Genomic DNA, 15,155 nt, shown 5'->3' with positions numbered 1-15,155 from the left:
AATCGGATAATATCTCCTGAAGTAGGCTTTTTTCTTTTGCATTGCAATAATTCTGACCTGTCTTGTGCACTAGCCCAATTGCTAGCTGAAAGGATAGTTCCTGGTTTATAGCCCCTAGCTCTAAATCTGTGTATTAAATCAGTCTTATGATATTCATAATCAACATTGGAAGAGCAGATTCTTTTGATACGTAGAAATTGTGACTTCGTAATGTACCTTATAATATGATCAGGGTGTAAACTAATTGCCTGTAAAAGGCTGTTATACTCTGGATATTTGTGGAAGACCTGGGTCGACAAAGTGTGGTCTTGGTTTCTACAGATTTTAACATCAAGAAAGTGAATTTCTTGGTAGTGCATATTGAGCGTACATTCAATACCCTACTTATTTTCGTTGAGTTATTGGACAAATTCCACAAGATATTCCGTGTTCGCCCACCAGACCATCCAACAGTCGTCCAGGTACTGCCACCAAATATCCATCTCCCCCTGAAAAATATTGTGTGATGCATCATATATAAGGAATTCCTCAAAATAGCCCATAAACAGATCTGCGTATATGGGGGCAAAAGATGCTCCCATAGCTGTACCATGGACTTGCCAGTAACATTCTTGTTGAAAACAGAACACATTCTTAGTTAGAACATGCTCTGCCATACAAATAAGTAGAGTGTTAAATCCTGGTGGATAAATGTCTGCTTTATTAAGCCAATATTCTGGGGCGGCCACGGTGGTGCAGTGGTTAGCATTGCCGCCTCACAGTAAGAGGTTCTCCGGTTCGATCCTCAGCTGGGGTGCCTTCTGTGCGGAGTCTGTATGTCCTTCCTGTGTTCGCGTGGGTTTCCTTCGGGTGCTCCAGTTTCCTCCCACATCCCAAAGACATGCTGTAGGTGGATTGGACATGCTAAAATTGGCCCTAGGTGTGAGTGCGTGTGTGCCTTCTGTGGAAGGTTGGGCGCCGGGCTGGCAACTCGACACTGTAAAACTCCACTGCCAATCATGAGCAGACAAGGTGATCCGCTGTGGCGACCCCTAACCAGGAAAAGCCAAATTGAGTGTAACTTAGGATCCTCAGAAATTCTGTCATGTCCTTAATCCTGGATCTGACCATAGTCAGAAGGGGCTGTAGATATTTAGTGAGGAATCCGGATAAAGGTTCCGTAAGCGACCCCATACCAGAACCTATTGGTCTTCCAGGTGGTTTTTGCAAGTTTTTATGAATTTTAGGTAACAAATATAATGTCTGTTTCTGGGGATCCTCAACTGTAAGATGTTTGAGAACTGATGTACTAATAATTCCTTCCTCAGCTGCTAACTTCAAAAAGGAATCAATCTCCTTTTTGAATCGTTTGGTTGGGTCAAGAGGCATTGGCATGTAGTGTATCTCATTCTGGAGCTGTCTATGGGCCTCTGATAAGTAGTAATCCATATCCATAACTACAACTGCTCCTCCTTTGTCGACAGGAATGAAGACTATATCATGATTATTTTTTAGTTCCCTAAGGGCTTGTTGTTCCAGTCCAGACAGGTTGTGACCCAACATCCGGGATTCATAACCATGAAAGTGTAGATCTTTAAGAACTGATTTTTGAAAGATGGACACATATTTGTCCATAGGGGGCTGAAAAGTAGATTTTTTTTTTAATGAAAATCAGTAGATATTTGAGAGTCACTCTGTTGACCAAAATATAGTTTTAAATTCAACAGTTTACAAAATGACAAAACATCTTTCACAATACCGTGTTCATAAACATAGAAACCAGGAACATATGTTAATCCCTTGTTTAATAGTTTAATAGCCGTTTCAGATAGTGTTACAGAGGAAATGTTGAGTACATTTGAGCATTCTGCTACTTGGGAATTATCATTTGTAACAGTGTTTCCAAATTCTCCACGTTTGTGATGTTTTCTCCCACCCCTATGTTTCCAATGCCTAAAGGGTGGTAAGCATTTCTTTGTTTCTTATGTGCTAGGGACCCCTGAGTGAGCCCATGCTCTGTTACCATAATGGAGGATTCCTCCCCTGATGTACTAATGTAATCATTTTTAGATTTCTTTAAAATGGATCTGGGTCTCCTCTTTCTGGGTCTAGTCCCCCTATACTCCCCATCACAAAAGGTGACATTCTTTTTAATACCAAAAGGTTTATCCTGTTCATAATCCGTCAAATCCCTATGACACTTATGTAGTTTCTTACTTCTTAAATTCTTCTCTGTTGCTAGTAAATCCTTGGATAGTTTCTGAAGACATTCTTGGTATAATGTCTGACCCTCGTATGTCTTGAGTTCCTCACAAATATGTTGGGCTTCTGTGATATTGGTCTGAATTGACCGTTCATAAAAGGAAGACAATATTTTCACAAATGACATTGTTGCATCTTGCTGAGCCTCTGCCCATTCCTCATATAGCCTATCATCTGGATTACTGACATACGGTTGTGACCGAATTCTCAAACCCCTTCGGAGTTATATTTTTAGCCTGATAGGCCTTAAATAGTTTGAGGTGCCAAACTGAACTGCGTAAATTGGTCATACTTTTAGTCAATTTGATAAAAAGATTCTTACAAAGATCATTTGGGTCCCTAGTATCTCCAGTAGTAAGACCACCATTATTCTGAACCCCAAACACTTGAAGATTATTTTTGCCTGCAGATAGACCCTGCAGTATAGTGACTAAGTCCATGGTAGGTGTCTCTAATTATGCTCTGGGATCAACCCAAAAAATCATTAATACAGGGGAAGAAAATAGGGTGGTTATATAGATTTCTTTAGCCAAAGAAATCCGTTTGGATGGGTAAAATACTCAAAAATATAGTAAAAAAATCCCTTCTCATTCTGTCAGTTATTGACTCCAAAAAAGTATCAAATAATTATTTTGGAGAATTACACAGATGATCATTGCTATACATATATAGTATTCTCTCTGTTAGAATTGGTTTTCAACCACAGTATAGGCAGTAATACATTTCAAAAAATGTTAACAATAGATGGAGAAAATTAAACAATGTATTATTCTCTAAAAATAGAACAAATAATTTGTTTATAAGAAAACACAATATGTAAATGCAAATGTTGTCCCCCTGTAAAGCAAGGATTTACATGAATCATTCGCTGTTTAAAATAAATGTCCACCTGATCTTGGTGTTAAGTGGGGACAATTACACATAGCTTGATATATTGAATATTATGAAAACACACATAATTTGATTTGAACAGTAATGTCTATAGGTTAAACAGTAAATAATATCAGAAAAACATCCAATTTTGTGTGCAATTCATAAAATCCCACAATAAGTTAGTGAAAGAGCTTGATCAAATAACTGTGACCCGCAAAAGGTGTATTATACACGATATGATTTGCTTGAATATGTAAATGGACTGCCACAAAGCACCCTAGTATGCATATATCACAAAAATCTTGGTCATATATCTATTATAAAACAATGTTCCTACATGTGAAATATGGAAAACAGTATACCTACTGTAGTTGTCCAAAATTCCATGTTTGTTTGTCTTTTCGGCTTTTCCCGGTTAGGGGTCTCCACAGCGGAACTCCAGTCCGCTAATGATTGGCAGTAGATTTTATGGTGCCGAGGTGCCAGCCTGACGCTCTACCTTCAGCGAAGGCACGCCCCATTCACGCATGTCTTTCTGAGGCCACTCGACTGCAGGGAGGACATGCAGCCTCCACAGAGAAGGCACTCCAGTTGTCCAAAGTTCCATATACAAGATAATACCCAGTTGTAATAATTACAATCCAAAATGTACCAAATTATGTCCCAAAGCTTGTAATTTGAGCCTCCAGTTGCTCTATATGCCACAATGATCCTTCAATCCTATTGTCGCGAATCAGTAGAGCCATTCAATATTGCGTCCTCTATGAACTGTCCCAAAAGGCCGCTGTAATCCATACTCCACAATGATCCTTTGATCCAGTTGTCGCAATCAGTAATACCACGTTGTAACCAAGCTTCATATGCTAAATGTCAATAGATTGTTCCAAAAGGCCCAAGTAAGTCCATAAACACACACCTGCCCTGTAGTTTTGTGATCGCTTGATGCGGTACAATATGGCGGACTGAACACTTGCATGAAAAACATAAAAGTCTACAATGGTTACATCTGCCACAATGATCCTTTGATCCTGTTATCACAGTCCCATAGGCTTGATTAAATAACCAAAGACCTTAGTTTTCCAAAAATGGATCTCATAAATAATAAGCCACCATCTCAGTTCTGTTTAAGCTCCTATTTCAGACATAAGATATTTTAAACGCCAAGATACCTGCCGAACAGCATTTCTTAAGTAAAAGACACTTCACCAAACACGTTATAACCAAGCTTCATATGTTAAATGTCATTAAATTATTCCAAAAGGCCCAAGTAAGTCCATAAACACACACCTGCCCTGTTTTATTGTGATCGCTTGATGCGGTACAATATGGTGGACTGAATACTTGCATGAAAAACATAAAAGTCTACAATGGTTATATCTGCCACAACGATCCTTCTATCATGTTGTCACAGTCCCATAGGCTTGATTAAATAACCAAAGACCTTAGTTTTCCAAAAATGGATCTCATAAATAGTAAGCCACCATCTTGGTTCTGTTTAGGCTCATATTTCAGACGTAAGATATTTTAAACGCCAACATACCTGCCGAACAGCATTTAAAACACTTCACCAAACAAACTACAAGTCCAAAAGATGTTGTTTCCTGGCTGCAAGTCACAGTAAATGATAATCCAAGTACGCTGTTGAGATAGTTTAACAAAAATAAAGTGCTAGAAATAAAAGTGCAGCATAAGCAGCCTCAACATGCATCTGATCACTCAGGAGCCCCCAGCAAAGTGAACCAATGTGATCTAAACCCAAATTAACTTTGCATGTAGGGCAGGTGCAGACGGCCAAAAAGCAAAGTCCAAATACAAAAGAGGCCAGCACCAAGAGTGATACCCGAGTTTATTGCAAATTCAAACCGGTTTCAGCAGTTTTGCCTTCATCAGTGAATACCATAATTATCATATGTCATTCCTTATATACATCCAGCACAATGTCCCAATTACATATTTAAAGAGACAGTAGTATCAAGAAGCCAGTAATAATAGAATCTGGAAATACCTCTATTAGTATATGAATGAACATTCTCAAGTATAATTGAATTGTAGTTATGGATATGGATTTTATCAGAGGCCCATAGACAGCTCCAGAATGGGATACACTACATGCCAATGCCTCTTGACCCAACCAAACAATTCAAAAAGGAGACCGATTCCTTTTTGAAGTTGGCAGCTGAGGAAGTCATTATTAGTACATCAGTTCTCATAGGTTCATAGGTTCATACTAGGCTATCTGCCCAAGGGCATTTATAGTCTCATCTTACAGTTGAGGATCCCCAGAAACAGACATTCTATTTGTTACCTAAAATTCATAAAAACTTGCAAAAAACACCAGAAAGATAATTTCTGGTATGGGGTCGCTTACAGAACCTTTATCAGGATTCCTCACTAAATATCTACAGCCCCTTCTATGGTCAGATCCAGGATTAAGGACACAACAGAATTTCTGAAGATCCTAAGTGACACTCAATTAGAACCAGATTGGATAATGTGTACATTAGACGTCACAGCATTATATACTAATATTCCACACTGGGCTGGGCTGGAGGCTTTAGAATATTGGCTTAATAAAGCAGACATTTATCCACCAGGATTTAACACTCTACTTATTTGTATGGCAGAGCATGTTCTAACTAAGAATGTGTTCTATTTTCAACAAGAATGCTACTGGCAAGTCTGTGGTACAGCTATGGGAGCATCTTTTGCCCCCATATACGTGGATCTGTTTATGGGCTATTTTGAGGAACTTCCTTATATATGATACATCACACAATATTTTTTCAGGGGGAGATGGATATTTGGCAGCGGTACCTGGACAACTGTTTGATGGTCTGGCGGGCGGACACGGAATATCTTTTGGAATTTGTCCAATACCTCATTGAAAACAAGTGGGGTATTGAATTTATGCTCAATATGCACTACCAAGAAATTCACTTTCTTGATGCTAAAATCTGTAGAAACCAAGACCACACTTTGTCGACCCAGGTCTTCTGCAAATATCCAGAGTATAACAGCCTTTTACAGGCAACTAGTTTACACCCTGATCATATTATAAGGAACATTCCAAAGTCACAATTTCTACGTATCAAAAGAATCTGCTCTTCCAATGTTGATTATGAATATCATAAGACTGATTTAATACACAGATTCAGAGCTAGGGGCTATAAACCAGGAACTATCCTTTCAGCTAGCAATTGGGTTAGTGCACAAGACAGGTCAGAATTATTGCAATACAAAAAGAAAAAATCCTGCTTCAGGGGATAGCATCCGATTTGTTACTACTTATGGCAGGAATATCAATGCCATCAGAAATGTTATTAATAAAAATAGGAATATTCTTCAGGCTAATCTGGAACTATCAAGTCTCCTTACGGATAGATGTAAGTTTTCTTAACACAGGGGACGTACACTGGGGTCTCACTTTAATCACTATAAATCAAAGGGTGGTAATCAGTCTTTGGAACAATTGACCATTACAGGGGACTTGTTGGTTAGGTCATTTTCTTGTGGACATTGCTCCTTTTGTGGATATATGCCTAAATCTAAGGAGTTCTCTAGTAAAAATACTCAAATGGTACACAAGATTAAGCATTTTGCAAATTGTTGAACAGACTGGGTGGTCTAGTTGGCCGCATGTTCCTGTTCATCTTTTTATGCAGGACAAACTTTTAGACCTTTTAGAATAATAATGTCTGAACACCTTAGTGACATTCGCAACAAACGAATGCTCTCTACAAACATGTATGTGAACATAAATCAGCAATATTCCATTTTTGTATTATTGATAAGATAGTGGGTGATAGAGTGAATAAGTTAGGGTGGCACAGTATTTTGAATGACAAAGAAAGGATGTGGATCATTAGGCTAGGAGCTCTTTTTTCACCTGGTTTAAATGACCATTTATAACTAATATATAAAAGATTAAATAATTATATTTGAGAATGTTCATTTATATACTAGAGGTATTTCCAGTTTCTATTATTACTGGCTTCTTGATACTGTCTCTTTAAATATTTAATTGGGACATTGTGCCGGATGTATATAAGGAATGACATATGATGATTACGGTATTCACTGATGAAGGCAAAACTGCCGTAACCGGTTTGAATTTGCAATAAACTCAGGTATCACTCTTGGTGCTGGCCTCTTTTTTGGATTTAGAAAATGTGTGGCCCCTTAAGTTTTCTTCTGACTTCATCCACCAGGACAGATCCTTTTTACAACAATTTATTAGAATTAGATGAGACATGGGATGATAAAGAATTGACCATTGTGTCGCCAAGAGCCATGGAAGCAGCCGTATATGATACCTTGCTAAAGGTACTAAGGTTATTGTTGCTGCCATGGTTCCCAGAGCTTGAAGTACCAGATGAGCAGGAACCTAGTTTCTGGAAATACTTGTCTGAACCTGCGACATTAATTTTTGTAGCCTGTCGAGAAGAAGAGAGGCTATACAAGAAACTATATTTAGTCCTGCTCCTATGAATTCTAGATCCTGTGAAGGAGTCAGCTGGGACTTTTCCTTGTTGACTGAAATGCCTAATGATTCGGTGAGGTGTAGCACGAAGTTTGTGGCAGAAAGAAGTAGACGCCTGGAGGGGGTAGTGAGCAGCCAGTCATCTAGGTATGGAAACACTCGGAATCCGTGTTGCCTCAAGTAAGTTATTACCACTGCCATGCATTATGTGAACACCCTGGGGGCTGTGGTGAGACAGAAGGGTAGTGTTCAAAATTGGTAATGACTGGGTCCCAGCCAGAAGCGGAGATACCTTCTGGAGCGTTTGTCCATCTTTATGTGGTAATATGCATTCTGAAGATCTATAGAGCACATCCAATCGTTCTTCTCCAGAAAGGGAAGGATAGATAGGATGGTGTGACCATCTGGAATTTTGTCTGCTGAACAAACTTGTTCAGCAGGCTGAGATCTAATATTGGTCTCCAGTACCCTGTCTTTTATGGCACTAAAAAGAATCTCAAGTAAAATCTAGATCCTATTTGGTCTGGTAGGACTTCTTGGATGACTTTTTTGGAGCAGCATTTTAATTTCCACTGCTGCTAAATCCCTCTGATTGGGTGGAACACTGGTAATTCGCTTTTGAGACTTTGGTAAGAGACTGAAGGGAATCTTGTAACCTCTGGTGATAAATTCTATGTACCGAAGTATCCAAAGTTATCATGAGACAGGTTGTTTGGTGCAGTGAAAATCTTCCCCTGACTGCTTCCAGAGGTAAACACTGGGCCTCCATTCAGGAGTGCTGGTAGGGTTGTCCAGAAAAGGAATCTCTGGAGCCCTGATTATGCAGACCTCCTCGCCACGGGGAGGGTGTCTTCCATTAGAACACCCTCCCCCCTCTGCTCCGGGGGGGGGGGGGGTTTCACCACGTGTCCCGAAAAGGCCCTTGGGATTTCTTGAGCCACATTTTTCCACTCCTCTGATTTCTAGAATATGATCGCTGAGGAGTAGAGAAACGAATGCCCAAAACATAAAGGGTCTTTCCATCTTTCTCACACCTGGCTAGTGTCTCTAACTTTGTGACCAAACAAGGAAGAACCATGAACAGGAGCATTGATGAAGGAAGACTCGAAAGGCTCCGTGAAGTCACACAAGCACATCCAGGCATGGCGCCTTATGGCAACACCTGTACCCGCTGCCCTAGAAGTTCCTTCAGCTGCATGAGCAATGAGCCGCATGGATGAGTTTGAAATAGACTAGAGAGTAGCAAGCTGTGAAGCAACTTTATCCCGTACCTCGTCAGACACAGCTCCTGCAAAAGTATCCAAAAGCTCAGTTATCAGATCCCTTTGGAGTCTAGTGAAATATGCCATGAAATTCAAGGACCTAAGAGACAGGTAGATGATGCAAAGACCTGCTTCCCAAATCTGTCCATCGTCCAAGACACTCGGTTGGGAGGAACAACAGTAGAACTCTCCTTGGCAAGTTTCCACTTTGATGGCCACCGCCATCACTATGGCATCTAGTGCTAAACCCTTTTTCCCAATGTGGCTGGTCTTCTGGGGCTGACAATATTTTATCTAGTCTCCAGGGAATGGGCTCTATAGAATCAGGAGCCTTCCACGCCTGCTGTATGATAAGCTTAAGATCGTTAGAGGGTGGAGTCACCTAGGAAGCAGATGGACAGGCACGAAAAACATGCAAGAACACAGATTTCTCAGAGGATGGGTTTGAGGGCTTCCAATCATCCCTCTGTTTTAGGATTTCTAGGATGTCTCCAAAGGAGACATCTTCAGGGGGTGATTGGGGGGAACCCTCCCCTTCATTGTAGTCTTGTGTCTCCCGTGACAGATTCTTCTGGAGAATCTAGGTGCTTCCTCTTCCAAGACTTCTTACAGGGTGGCTCCTCAGTGGGGCTCTCTGAGGAAGACTCTGAAGAAAAGGGATCCTGAACAGGGATGTCTTGCAGCTCCTGTGCCTGCTGTCCCGACGCAATAGGCTGTGGCAGCTGCAAACCATAGGATACAAAAGTGTGACACTCCTATGTAGATGGATCCAGCAGGGAGCCCACTGAGGCTAAAGCTCTCTCTAAATTCTGCACGGCAGGCCCAACTGAAGAAGGATGGGAGCCTGGAACCAAGGAGGACAAGGTCGGAATCAGGGTCACACCCCACTTCGATGAGCCGTCCTCCAAAACAGGAGCCGGGAGAGGGTTCAAAACTGCCAGGGCTCTAGGAGCCAAAGATAGTGCTGTGCTGACAACCGGAACCTTACTGAAGTTCTCGGAACCAACAGCCAAACCATGGTCTTGGGTGTGCATCGGATCTAATGGTGCTGAAGACATCAGAGACTACCCCAGTACTAAGGTAGGGTCTACTGTCGGCACTGAGACAGCTGGTACTGGGATAGTCGAAATGGTGGGCTCCAAACCTTGGAAGGAGGTCAGAGGAGGAAAGTCTGGTGGAGTCCTGGGAGAATACGCCTCGGCTCCGGAAGGGAGGGAGGTCTGTGTAGATGACTGAAAACCTCTGGCCACCAAAAGCTGGTCCACCAATCTAACCAAGTCACCTTCAGAGAGACTTCTGGATGAATGGATAGAAATTCCTGAGGGAGACTCTAGCCTGTCAACAAAAGGACTGGGGAGTTGACCAAAAAATGGGTCCACAGAAGGGAAATATTTAGTCCTGGGAGGGAGAAATGTCTCCACTTTTGGCAACATATACTGTTGAGCAGAAGGGGGATCTGGAACCGAATAAGAGGTGAGTGAAGCTGGTGCTGAGAAAATTGTCAGTGCCAATGAGGTCATCTGCACCAAAGTAATGGTTGGTCCTGAAGTAGTCATTATCGGTGCAGGGACTGTTGGTACCTATGAGGACCTAACAGTCAGTGCCGAAGGTTGTTTGTCATTTTTGCGACTTTAGTCCTCGGTTCCAAAGACACCGATGGAACTGGTGACTTGAGGTTTTAATTCTTGTGCCGATGGTGAGGTCGGCACAGAATGACTTCTCTTTTTTGACTCCGATTTTGGTAATTTAGATGACTTTGACTTAGAGAGGGCTTCTTCAAATGTGGATTTTAGCAGTCCTTTCAGAATAAGCTTATTGCCACATTCCGCGAGAGTATGGGCACTGAATTCCTGGCAGATCTTACATCCAGTATCCAAGTGAGGCACACCAAGACAGTACACAAAGAAAAGATGCCCATCTAAATTGGGCATCATTCTACCACAGTCCTGACACTGCATGAATCCTGACGTGCCCTTTTGCTTATCCACCATGTTTCAAATATGACACACACACAGGCACATACAAAGGAAAAAGGGAAATATCTAATATTTTAAAATTAGAAAATTTTAACCAAAAATAGAGATATAAAGATATATATCGAAGGCACTTAGCTGGGAGTATCAGCTGAGGAGTCCTATTTTCAGAACGGCAATGGAGAGAGGGGCACTGTGGGTAGAGCCTTAGCTTGAGAGTTTTTGGCTGGAGCAAGCTGTACAACGGCCGAGCTGGTCCCGAGGGGTCAGAACAGAGTCCCATTGGTCAAGAATGTATGAAGATTGACAACATCAGGTAAAGAGGTCATAACTGCCCTGTACTCTTCGCTCATCAGGCCAATAACAGAATACAATGCTCCCTTTGGTATGTACCTCTCCAAGCACCTACAGCAATTGGAGAGACCACAAAGGTTCCTTATGAAGAAAATTTAGGGCCTCCAGCATCTGTCATGTGTGGACAGACTGCAATCGCTGTCACTTTACTCTGTGTCATACAGACTGCTTTGAGGCAACCTCTGCCTTGCATATAAGGCAATCTTTGACCCTGCTTTAATGGAAATGAAAGCAAATCAAATGGCACAAGGCTCACTTGCTCTAGGGACCTTAATCTGGTATGCAACAAATAGAACCTTCTGGAGGGCTAGATTTGTTCCCCAGAGGCTGCTGCACCTCTGGAACAGGCTTCCAATTCATGTTAACCAATTCATGTTAAACAGAGCCCTTTCACTTACCCTATTTAAAAGCAACTTAGACGACTGGATGGGTAACTGGAAATTCTCCCCAGGAGTTCCACCTGTGTCCCTCCTGGACAGGGGCAATAGGTGCTGATTTTAGTGTCTGCTTTAAATGGACACTCTTAGGAACAAGGGTTTAAACTTGGTTAGGCTTGTAAGGGCCCCAGGGCCATTAGTCTAGTAACGTCCTATGATCCTATGCTTTCAGCTTATATAGCAGCTTTCCTTGTGTTTGGATGACTTAATAAAGGCTACATTAAGCTTCCTTACCCAATTGCCTGCACCGGGATTTGTTTTAATATTTATTGCTGTGGTCCTACTGCCTGCAATGGGTTGTGTCTATGATAGATACCTCAAGCACTTAACACTCCCCTTCTCTGACTACCTGGATCCCACTTGATGCATTTAGGTTATACCATCAGTTGGGAATCCTTTAGAAGGATGCGGGGGGATTGGAGTGACAGGCATAACAGGGTCTCACACTTTGTCATATGAAGTCTTACATGACGGACAAGCATAATGCAAGACTACATGTACCCCACAGCTCTGAGAAACCATATTTCTGTGGCAGCTTGCTGATAACAAAATTGTGTGTCCACTAGCTGAATCTGTTTATCCTCAGAACAGAAAAATGTCATAACCACTGAATCTTTAACTGCCCTTAGAAAGGTTACTGATGTTGAAACAAATCAGGGATGGCTTTTTAACTGCATCATTACTCCCAGAGACTTGAAGAAAGTAACTAACTGCTCTCATTTTTGCCACTATCAAATAGTTGCCAAAACAGGAAAAATACTTATGTTGTGCATCCTGAAGTGTGCAAACATACAAGCAAACAACTGGTAAATACTCTTGGTGCAGTGGGTAATCCAAATAACAGTTAAAAATTAAAGTGTCACTAAGCAAGCCAGAATTTGAGACACTTCATTTGAAAGGGTTTCACTGAAAAATGAAAACAAGGATTTTGCATATACTACGTACCATGAAAGTACAGTCTTTAAAGTTACCATCCTATATGGTTTTGTACATATCAGTTTGTTCAACTGTTTGTAAATCCTTCAAATTGTTATCTCTTGCCATGCAAAATGATTACTCTAACTTACTGTGTATAAATATTAAAGGAGGAGAAGGGATAAAAAGGTGGATTGGTCATTTTGTGTGTATAAATGTATATTCCTTTACCTGATGAACTATAAATTAAACTGCCTTGATACTGAGGCGTGGATGGCTGCACACTGATCAGATTGATGTGAGCTCTCCCACTGTGAAAACAAACAGTAAAAAAAAGGGCTACTGAAACTGTTTAGGTAAAATTCAGTCTCTGGCTAGCAATTACCATGCCTGGGTGCCAGCAAAGAAGAAACTGGGAGAAGATGAGAGGAAATCAACCAGAAAAGAAGAGGAAAAAAACTCAGGCTGGGAAGAATCCTGCAGCTATTCAGGAAAAAAAATAGTTCCAGGTTTCAGCTTTGCTACAGCAGATAGCTTCTAGTGATTTACAGAGAAAATTAAATCATATACACTCAGAGGTGTTTAAAATAGTTGAAACACTGAGGGGAATATATATCAACTCAAATAACAAAAGGCTGGAAAAAACAGAAGCTTTATCAAACTGTTCTGATAAAACTCAAAAATCAGAGGCTGAAATTAAGAAAAAGGCTGTCTGAATATGAAGCTTCTCAAAAAGAGAAGTTTCAAAAAATAGCAGAGTTATGAGACTGACAGCACAGAGAAAACCTGAGATTTTCTGCTTTACCACAGAAACTGGAAGAAACAGACTATACTAATTTTATGAAAGTACAAATATGCAACTGGAGTGGTGCTCCACAGCAGAATTGGTTAATTGAAAGGGCACATCGAGTGTATGCTCCAAACCTAGCCATAAGAAAGAAGGCAAGACCTATTGGTAAAGATGAGATCATACCAGCAGAAAGAGTTGCTCCTGACAAAAATGTGGAAGAAAGAAAAAGTATTAAATACTGGAGACAGCATAGTGTTTTACGATAATGATTATTCACTGTACATCAGGCAGGCATAAGAGAAACAAGGCTATCCCAGCAAACAGGGAATGTCGGCAGGTGCGAGATTCACACTATTACATCAAGCTGTCTGTAGAACATTTTTTCTCGAGAATCAAAAACATTTCAGATGCTGAATAAGATAATAAGGAATTAAAGTTTATCCAACTAACAGTGAGCCAAGCAAGCAGAGGGGGACTCTACTTCTCATTCTTCGGACAAAACTCAGACTGTCAATGAAACATCTTCCATTGTTTCAAATGAAAATGACCGAGAGACAAAAAAAAAGCACAGAACTTCACTAGAAGAATCAGGAGTACCTTGGACTTGAACTAGAGACTAGTTGTAGAGATGGAAATAAGGAAGAAGGCAAACAACTGAAACCAGTGAATAAATGGGAGCCTGTGAAGCATCAACACCACGAGATAGAAGACTAGACAAGTGAAATATGGCTTTGGAAGACAAAGTGGCTAAGAAAGACTGGATTTTCTGGACTTTGTTAAACTTCTGGGTGAACTGTAATGCATATACTCCACTTTATGAAATTAACATTTAGACAGGCACTTAAGGGCATGAAGAAGTAACTAAGTAAAATAGTTTTTGGTCTTATTTGTGCTGAAAAATCATGACTTTTGGATGGTATGTAGTCAGAGGTTTATTAAATGTGATATTGGGGAGTCTTATCAGTGACTCGTGTTTATGTTATACATGTTAAAGCAAGCAATTGCATGTCTTTAGCTGTAAGATGTACAGGTTTTACATACTATAACAAGATAAGTAGCCAGAAGCAAATTAAAGTCAATATAATGTTATGATCTTGGGCTGATGGGGTGGGAGTGGCATACAAAGGTATACTGATGTATGTAAAATTCAGAAAATAATTTCCTCTGTTTTTACAGGGGTAGATGATTAGTTTAATGTCCTTGGTTTAAGATATAGACAAGTTATAGCAAATAGGCTTAAAAATAGTGATGAAAGACATGATAAATTACAAGTTTCTTGCATCTGCAAAGTTTAGTTTTTTACATTAGCAATTGCTTTCAAAGGGAGACCAGAAGTGTGCAGGTACAGGCAAATAGCCATGGGGTGTCTGTACACTGCATTCTGAGTGAAATTTACATAGATTCTTTGATGCATCTGCAAGGTTGCGGTCTTTTTTTCTCATTGCTGTCTACTTTTGCTTGAAGACCAGCTGTCTACACATGTAATCAAATAATCTTTTATTTTTGTTTATTTTTTTCAAGTAAATAATCTTGAGCATTCTTGATACTCGTTATCTTACACCAAACACTATAGAAGCCACACTGGAAAATACGTTCTCCTTTTAACTGAATATGATCTCTACTAACTGCATATTCTTTCTCCCAAAAATTACATCACATTGCAAACCTAATGAATTAAAAATACAAGGTTTCATATTACCAGTTCCACAACATGAATTCCATAAAAAGCTCTAGCAAGAATAACTGGTTTCCAGTTATTGATATTTAAGCTGCTCTTACTAAACATCTATCCACCACTTCTACAGTATTTAATCTCAGACACAATCTTAG

At 40.4% G+C, this 15,155-nt stretch overlaps 1 protein-coding gene across 1 annotated transcript in view; it reads right to left on the bottom strand.

Moving 5' to 3' along the window:
- The window catches only part of RAD9A (RAD9 checkpoint clamp component A), a 1,001,807-nt gene that overhangs the window by 152,203 nt on the left and 834,449 nt on the right, over positions 1-15,155 (bottom strand). The window lies entirely within an intron of this gene.

The sequence above is a fragment of the Protopterus annectens genome, chromosome 9.part0 (assembly GCF_019279795.1).
Source record: "Protopterus annectens isolate FY-2018-M chromosome 9.part0, PAN1.0, whole genome shotgun sequence".
Taxonomy (NCBI): Eukaryota; Metazoa; Chordata; order Ceratodontiformes; family Protopteridae; genus Protopterus; species Protopterus annectens.
Note: the sequence above shows the minus strand (reverse complement) of the source record. Positions and strands in the feature narration are given on the sequence as shown.